This window comes from Ailuropoda melanoleuca, chromosome 1 (genome assembly GCF_002007445.2).
Source record: "Ailuropoda melanoleuca isolate Jingjing chromosome 1, ASM200744v2, whole genome shotgun sequence".
Classification (NCBI taxonomy): Eukaryota; Metazoa; Chordata; class Mammalia; order Carnivora; family Ursidae; genus Ailuropoda; species Ailuropoda melanoleuca.
The window spans coordinates 205,862,856-205,871,603 of NC_048218.1; the positions used below are offsets into that span (position 1 = coordinate 205,862,856).

The following is an 8,748-nucleotide window of genomic DNA, read 5'->3' on the forward strand; positions in this document are numbered from 1 at the left end:
CAGAAGGGGTCCAGCTCTTCGCAATGAGTTTTCAAGCAGTGCCTTCAAAGTGGTGCTAAGAAAAATGAGCCTACAAGATTGTGAGCAAAGAAGTTTCTGGGAGCCAGAGTTAAATGGGCAGGCCTATGTGAAGGAATAGGGCCAAAAGGTGCTAATTTCCTGAAGTGATACTTTCCACATCTCCAGAACTTTCTAAAAATAAATGGAAATGTCAGTGCACAAGGCAGCTGGATGTTGCAGTGCAGGTAAAAAGGTATTTATTAGACACTTGGCAAAGCAGGGGGTATAGCTCAGGGGTAGAGCATTTGACTGCAGATCAAGAGGTCCCTGGTTCAAATCCGGGTGCCCCCTGACCCAATCTCAGTTTTAGTCCTTTGTGAAAGCGGTGGGGGATAGAAGGGAAGCTCTCTAAGTCATCTCTCTTTTTTTTTTATTTAAATATTTTATTTATTTATTTGACAGAGACAGCCAGCAAGAGAGGGAACACAAGCAGGGGGAGTGGGAGAGGAAGAAGCAGGCTCCTAGAGGAGGAGCCTGATGTGGGGCTCGATCCCAGAACGCTGGGATCACACCATGAGCGGAAGGCAGACACTTAACGACTACACCGCCCAGGCGCACCTCTCTAAGTCATCTCTTGAGCTGGAACAATGGAAAGTCCCAGAACCAGGAATGTGGTTCAAGCCAAGACCACGTTGTGTTGTGAAGGTGATATATGGACCCAAGGTGTGTCTGAGCAAGAGAATTACCAAGGAATGTGGTTAAACACATGTATTTCCCAGGCCCTCAAACCAGAGAGTCTGGTTTACTGGTCTGAGCTGGGGCCCAAGGAGCTTTATTTCTCATTAACACCCTCTTTCTTTTCATCTACCCACATCACAGAAACACTAGATGATTCTCCTGGGTTGCTACATTTAGCAACTGCTGTTCTGGAGCATTCTAAATGTCTTTCTAGGGTAACATCAATGGCTTTAGATGTCTTGGTCCTGCTCTGGGGGGCTGCAGGACTGCCGGGTGGAAGGAGGTTGGGGCGGAGGAAGGAGAAGGTGAGAAGGAATGGATCCAGTCTGTGGCAGAGCCGGTCTCGTGGACTGACTGAAAGTAAACAGAGGTGTTGATGGGGCGACACAGGTGCTTAGGAGACAGCTAGAGCAAGTGGGGGCACAAGAGGAGGCAGGGGGTCTACCCGCAGATCAAGTGGTCTCTCGTGCAAACCACGTGTCTCCTACCCCTGTTCAGGTTTTTATTTACGAAGGACTGCCTTTTCGTCGCTGGGTCCTACGGAGTTGAGTCTCCCTGCAGGGAGAGAAGGGAGCCCAGACGGTGTGGATCTTTGCCAGAAAGCTCCTCCAGCTTCCTGTGGCTGCAGGTGAACTTCTCCAGGACTGACCGAGGCCCCCTGTTAACATTTACCCTTAGAGCCTTGCAGACGTCACCTTTCCTGTGGGTCATCTCATCTCCACCACACAGGGCCACCTCCGTGGCGGCGAGAATGGAACTTTGACTCCTCTCGCAGGCACTGATCCCTACTGAGCAGCAGGCTGTGCCCACAGCACACCCCTGGGGCTCCAGCCGCTCTGCCCTGAGCTGCCTCTGCAGGGAGTGCCCAGAGCAGAGGGCCTAAAGGAAGGACGGCCAGGGGGCCCTTCAGAGAGCATGCTGACTGCCAGGAGCTGGCTTTTACGTACAAGGGGCTGTGAGCCACTTTGCTCGTGAGGCCCTGTGCCACCCTGGGGCTACTTCTCTGCCCCCTGCATTCATACAGGGACCCCGGGAATGCACTGTGGGACGTCTGCTTTCCATCTGAGAAGCAGAGACAGGTAGGGCCCACGAGGGTGAGTACGCTGCAACATGTTTTCTCAGGAAGGATGAACAAGGTGACCAGGGAGTTCGTTAATGCAGGCTGGTGGAATCTCAGAGGCAGACTGGAAAAGCAGTGGTTTCAGTTCTATTCTAATTAGTGCTCAGTTATACTCTGTGTCAGCATCTAGATGGTCCCACAAGGGAGTTCACATTTCAGATCAATATGCCCACGTCATGGTCACATGGCAGGGGGTGCTTCTCACCCAGTCATTCCTGCAAGCTGTATCAGACTACAATGTGTCAATTTACTGCTCTGTTTTAGTCCACTTGAAATTCTTATTCAGGACACCAGGAAACCTCTCACCCTATTTGACCTCTCCATAGACTCAAAGGCAACAACTAAAAGCAAAGATCTAAAGCCAGTCATGCATAATCCCTGGCAGGTTTCCCCCTCCCCGCCCACCAAACAAAGAAATAATAATAGTCAATAATAATATCATTGTGGCTACAATCTGCTTACTCACATAAAATATTAGCCTAAGGGACAAATACCATTATGTTGTAAGACATAAGGCAGTTTCTTTGCATGTTTTGAAGAGTGTGGAAGGAAGCTGGTGCCTCCTCCAGGAAGCCTCCCTGGGTCTTGCAGAGATGCAGGCAGGGGCAATCAGGACAGGAGAAAGAATGGAAGCAAAGGTGGGACATAAAGTGCCCCCAGAGGTGTCCTGAGTGCCTGGGGACAAGGAGCGGAGGGAGTGGGTTGGAGGTCCAAGGGGAGCAGGAGGCAGAGGTTGAAGGGCTTTATATTCAGGGCTTGGAATTTGGTTTTAGTCACTGAAACCCTCCATCCTTTCTCAGCCCTCCAGACTTTTCTTTTACCCCTCTGTTCTCTGCATCAATTTTCGTCTCTCACTGAGGTCAGGTCACTCCGCTCTGGTGGGAAAGACACTGCATTGCACACCAGACCACTCCGCCCTTTCTCCTCCAGAGGAGCACCGGGTGGTACTATTTAATCAACATTATTTCCTGAAGACCCAAGACATAAACGTGTCTTTTCAAGGTAAGCCAGGAGTCTCTGGGAAGTTGCATTCATCAGGACTTTACAATGAGAGATGGTTTGGGATGAGGGCCTGTGAGTGGGGCCAGGAGGGAAAGGAGGGGAGTTTGCCATGAGGAGCTCATCCTTCTGAGGCTGAAGTGGGCTTTGTCAAGGTTCCAACCCGTGTGGTTTTTATTTGTAGACTTTACAGATTCAGGACCTAGCAGGTGCAAAGTAATGAGAAGTTCAGAACCATCTGTGTGGATGTTAAGCCAGACTACATGAAGGGCACGTGGAATTGAAACAGACCTCTTGATCCGCACTCTTCTTCTGGAAGTTGAGCCCCAGGGTCTTGTTCTGTTGGTTTTCCTTTGTTCTCAGTGTGCCTCCCCGCTCACCAGCAGGTCTGTTCCGTTGTTAGGCAGCCTCCTCGCCCACCCTCCCACCCCCAGTCCCCAGCCTGGTCTTTAGCAGGCCCTCCTCATCCCTGACATCCCCATCAGCCAGGAGGGACTGGGGATGGAGAAGCTAGAACTGCTTCCTCAGAGTTCATTTTGGCTCTTCTGGTAGCTAGGGAGTGATTAAAGTTTGTGGGAAATCTTAGATATTCAAAGAAAACTAAGCAGTTGAAACATGAGGTTAATACTAACTTCAGGAAAAACAAAAAGTTTTACTAGAATTCTTAGTTCCACTTAGCACTGTGAACACTATTAACTAATAATGAAAATATTAAACATAGAAACATAGAAAATTACTTAACCAAAAGCCGAGATGTAGTTATAATACGGAACTGAGAGGGGAAGGAGGCACATAAGTTATAATCTTCATCATAAAAGTAAGACAGTTGATGTCTAAACTTGATTAAGTTAGATATTGTATATTATGACATATTTATATTACTTGAAATCGTGGCAGCAAATAGACTAAAAGAAACAGACGAAATGGTAGAAGGTGGTTGCCTGTGGGTGGCAGGAGGGAGACACAAAGGATTGAGTTTTTTGTGATAAGCTTTAAAAACAATGTTTGACTTTTAAAAATAACTGTGCAAGATCCTTCAGTAAAAACACAAAATACAATATTAAAACATCCATGTTCTGTGGGTAGAGGTGTAGCTCAGGGTAGAGCTTTTCACTACAGCTCAGGAGTTCCCTGGCTGGAATCCAGAAGCTCTGCGTAGTCCTCATGTCTCCATGTCTCCATGGTGGTTCTAGGACAACTCCTTGGTCCAGGTCAGGGACTGGAAATCTCACTAACCCCCCCAGCTGCCCCCAACACCACCCTGCAGGTTTGATGAATAGACGCACATACTGGAGAGACATCTTCAGATGTAAGTACTGCATGTGTCTCCAAAGAGGTCAGGCAGGATCTCTTCAAGCTGCTGTTCTGTGGTGTAAAATAAGAGAAACACAGACAAGTAAATCTTAAAAGCCCTTCCAGTGGTTAAAGTCAATGCTCCTTCTGGCTGCTGCTGTCACCACAGACTGAAGAACAGCGGAAGATGCAGGCGTGCAGTGGGGTGAGGCTGGGGGCTCTGGGGACTGGGCGAGGACCTCTCTGGGGTGAGTTTATGGAGGAATAAATTGCTGGTTTTTATCAGCTCTCTAGAGACAAGTAGAAACTCCCGGTGTGTTATAGGAGTTCTGGGTGTGACTATGAAGGTGAAAGGTACTTATTAGACTTCCATGCCAAGCAGGGGGGTATAGCTCAGGGGTAGAGCATTTGACTGCAGATCAAGAGGTCCCTGGTTCAAATCCAGGTGCCCCCTTCCCTATTGGTTTTCCTCTTCACAGCTGTTGCCCATATTCCAATTTCCTTTCATTCATACTAATTATGATCCTTCCTAAAATCGGAAGCCACAGGTCAGCCCTTGCACAATGGCAATCTGGGTGGATTGCCCCTTGAATGTTTGCCTAGACCAATGCTCTAGGTTCCCCTCTTCCTCTTGGAATCTAGCTTTTCCCCCTTTCTGTATATATGTAATTTCTTCAACTCTCATTGGGTCTTCAAAGAGAAGACAGGGACATATGCTGGGAATTCTGCTGGCCTTTTCCAGGGCAGACCAGAGTAGATACAACAGACTTCCCAGGATCAGAGAGTAAATGATAACCTTAAATCATCACCCTCACCCCTCCTTCCCACCAAAACCAGTTTGGCACAGTGGAGTCATGGAGAGACCTACAGAGACAAATCGTAGCATCCAGGTTCTCTCCATGTAGGATAGACATTTCCCTCTGGGGATCTGTTTTTTCCCACACTAGAGCTCATTCACGTATTTTCTTCAACCTTCTGGGTCTAAAGTCTGGCTTAGCTGCTCTAACAAGGGAGACAGACAAGTGTTGCTCCCCAACTACCGGAGCTCTGCAACACTGTCTGGATTAGAGTCCGTTTCTGTCTTCACTGAAAGGAGAAAAGTGAAGGGCTGGGAGCCCCGACGGGGTGGGTAATTTTGGAGCCAGTTGGCTAGGTCTTGGGCTAAATCAAAAAGGCAGTGGGAGATGGGTTGGGGGTTCTTCGGGTGGTTTCTCTCCTCTTTTCCTTGCTAATGACCCCACCAGGGACTGAGGCCTGGGAAGCCACAGGGCTGAGGGAGGATGTCTTACCATGAACCAGGTCTCGCAACTTCCAGAAAATCAGTCCTGGAAGGGGGCCGTGATTTCCTTTTGCAGTGCTGAGTGTTACCGAACAGATGAGAAGTATTAATTATGCAGCATCTACAGCCTGGGGGTATAGCTCAGGGGTAGAGCATTTGACTGCAGATCAAGAGGTCCCTGGTTCAAATCCAGGTGCCCCCTTATTTATGTGCAAGTTTGGATAGTCCTTCCCCCTGCCTCCCAGTTCCTCTTCCTTTAGGCTCCCAGTTAAGAAGAAAGGGGCCAGGAGGTTGTGCACAGATGGTCCAGTTACACTCACTGAATCACTGAACACCAACTATTGGCAGGTGTCAAGCACTTTGCCAAACTTCAGAGTTGTGAACACAAGTTTTCCTTGCATACATCTAGCAGCAATAGGAAGACCTCAAAACTTCCGGTGGGAAGTCTGGTTTGATTCTAAGGGTCACTGGGGGGAGGTAGGGAGTGTCACCTCAGATAAGTTGCTCAATCTCCCTTGTGCCTCAGATTTTGTGTCTATAAAATGGGGGATAATAATAGTACCGCCTCATAGAGTGTGTGTGTGTGTGCATGTGTGTGTGTGTGTGTGTGTGAGAGAGAGAGAGAGAGAGAGAGAATGTAAAGCATGTAGAACAACACCTAATACACAGATGTTAGTTTTTATTATTAGCTGCAAATCTGCCCTCAGGTAAATGAACAGATGGTGGCTGTGAGTCCTTTCATTATTGTATTATTTTGGAAAATGTCTGCTAAAGGCAATGATTTTGGTCTTAGTGGATGTTGAGTTACTCTTTCCAGTGGATATGAAACTCTAGAACCAGTATCCTCTGGAGAAGCTCATAGAACCAGGCCAGCAGTGGCGAGGGGGTGCTTGTCTCTGTTCCCTGTGGCAGAGATGCTATGACTGGTACAAGCCGATTCCCGGCTAGGAGGGGGTCCACGGGGCTTCTTATGCTACTTGAATTTCTTTCCAGTCTCTAAAGATTTGTTGCCATAGGCCCAATTTATGTAATAAAAGCCCTGAATCTCTGTTGAGCTCATAGCGTTCGAACCAGCAGCCCATTTCTGTCGGTGGACTCCAGGGCCAGTGAAAGATAGAGGCCGCCCTCTACAGCTTCCTGGAAACATTAAGGGAGCGGAAGCATGTTGAATGGCAGTGTGGTTACACCTGCCCTTGCCTGTTCCCCTTGAATCAAAGTGGCCAGGGAGGCTGGGTCTGCAGTTTTGATGGAGAAAGGGTAATCTTTTGGTGCCTGGTGAAAACCAAGGAAGAAAATCTGAACCCGTCCTTGGTGACATGTTGGCCAGGTCTTGGGCTAAATCAAAAAGGCAATGGGTTGGGGGTTTTTCAGGCAGCTCTCTCCTCTTTTCCTTGTTAATGACCCCAGTGGGGACTGAGGCCTGGGAAGCCACAGGGCTGAGGGAGGATGTCTTACCATGAATCAGGTCTGGCAACTTCCAGAAAGTCAGTCCTGGAAGGGGGCCATGATTTCCTTTTGCAGTGCTGAGTGTTACCAAACAGATGAGAAGTATTAATTATGGAGCATCTGCAGCCTGGGGGTATAGCTCAGGGGTAGAGCATTTGACTGCAGATCAAGAGGTCCCTGGTTCAAATCCAGGTGCCCCCTTATTTATGCGCCATCTGCAGGGTTCCTGCAGAGGCTTAGGTTCCTGTCACTTAGGACTCTCAGGGCCTGGTGTGTTTGAGGACAGACCAGGTGAGGGAGGTTTGGCTTCTCACGCAGCTGCAGTACAAGGCCATGCTCCCTCCTCTGAGCCTCACACACAGCCAGTCAACCTATAACACACGTCCANTATTTATGTGCCAAGGGTTTGCATTGCAATAGGATTGCCATGGGCTATGGCATCCTGCATTCCGGTCTGCAGGGTTCCTGCAGAGGCTTAGGTTCTTGTCACTTAGGACTCTCAGGGCCTGGTGTGTTTGAGGAGAGACCAGGTGAGGGAGGTTTGGCTTCTCACACAGCTGCAGTACAAGGCCATGCTCCCTCCTCTGAGCCTCACACACAGCCAGTCAACCTATAACACACGTCCAATGATCCTCTTTTTCTCTTTTTGCCACTCTTTCTCCTATTTCCAAGGCCAAGTACTTGGCTATCTTCTGCAGGCCTTCTGAGTCTACTAGCTTGTGGGAGTAAAGTCTGATGTCTCAAACAGATCCCCTGGCTACCTTGGAGAGCCATGGAATTGGGAGAAAAGTTGCCTGGTGTTGAAAAGGCTGTGAGCTCCTGAGTCAGGCAAGGACTCAGAGCTAGACCCTTGCCTCCGTCCATAAGGTTCCTGATCACCGCTCACCCACTTACTGAGGGAGAAGGGTCTTGACATTTAACAGCAGTTCGATGAATAGAATGGCGAGAGAGTAGTGGGCATGGAGATGTGATCAAGAGACCTCTCAGTCCCCTGTCTAGTGTACTAGATCTAAGCTATTAAGTGTCCTGTCACCGCACGGAGGAATGAGTGTATCTTCCCAGCAAGTGCCTTTTCTACGTTGAAGCCACACCGATGATTTTGTCCTCCCGAATAAGCAGGGTTGACCTGTAGGCAGCAGGCAGCCTGCCCACTGAAAATGCATCTGTCTTTCTGCTGCGTACTCCCCCTGCCCCTGGGTCCCTCTGGGACACCTGGGAGCCCTCTGGCAGCAGCCCTGCAGCCTCCCCTCCTCCGTATCTCTCAAACAGGTCCCTGATGAGCCTGTAATCGAAACAAAGGAGTCAGAGGGCCTGCTGTGGGAAAGGGGTGTAGCTTTATTGGAGCTGTGATCGGGTTCTGCACCTCTGTGAGTCCACCTTTGGTGAAGAGTGAGAAAATTGCTGTCCCCTAGAGACACTTGTCCCTACCCAGGTCAGCACAGGAGAAGTGCTAATGATTTTATTCTCTAGCTCCTTGCATTTTATTCTAGGCAAATGCCAATCCAAGGAGTCTAGGTCACTCTCAATAGCAGACAAGGTTGCTGGTTCCCTTGCGTACACTTTGATTCCAGGGTCTGTTAGCCCCACACTCACCATCTTTTGTGTGATCCTATCAGCAAGAGAAATCTGTTAGCTCCATGGACTCTTGTGGATTTTTACCAGTTACATTCCACGGTGCAGGGATCTCATCTCTCAACTCCCAGGGTCTCTTCCTATAGTTGCCAAAAGAAGACAGTAAAAGAGAGCAAAAGAACCTAAAACTTGAAGGACAAAGAAGAGACAATTTAACCCAAAATGTCATCAGTATTAACATTAAATATAAATGTATAAAATACTGGGGCGCCTGGGTGGCACAGCGGTTAAGCGTCTGCCT

The 8,748-nt window shown here is 48.7% G+C and overlaps 4 non-coding genes across 4 annotated transcripts; all 4 read left to right on the plus strand.

Moving 5' to 3' along the window:
* Nucleotides 1–279: 279 nt before the first annotated feature.
* TRNAC-GCA lies at nucleotides 280–351 on the plus strand. The gene has a single exon. It is a non-coding gene; the product is annotated as a tRNA-Cys (tRNA).
* Nucleotides 352–4,532: 4,181 nt separating this feature from the next.
* TRNAC-GCA lies at nucleotides 4,533–4,604 on the plus strand. Its single transcript has one exon. It is a non-coding gene; the product is annotated as a tRNA-Cys (tRNA).
* Nucleotides 4,605–5,559: 955 nt separating this feature from the next.
* On the plus strand, nucleotides 5,560–5,631 carry TRNAC-GCA. The gene has a single exon. It is a non-coding gene; the product is annotated as a tRNA-Cys (tRNA).
* Nucleotides 5,632–7,004: 1,373 nt separating this feature from the next.
* On the plus strand, nucleotides 7,005–7,076 carry TRNAC-GCA. Its single transcript has one exon. It is a non-coding gene; the product is annotated as a tRNA-Cys (tRNA).
* Nucleotides 7,077–8,748: the final 1,672 nt, after the last annotated feature.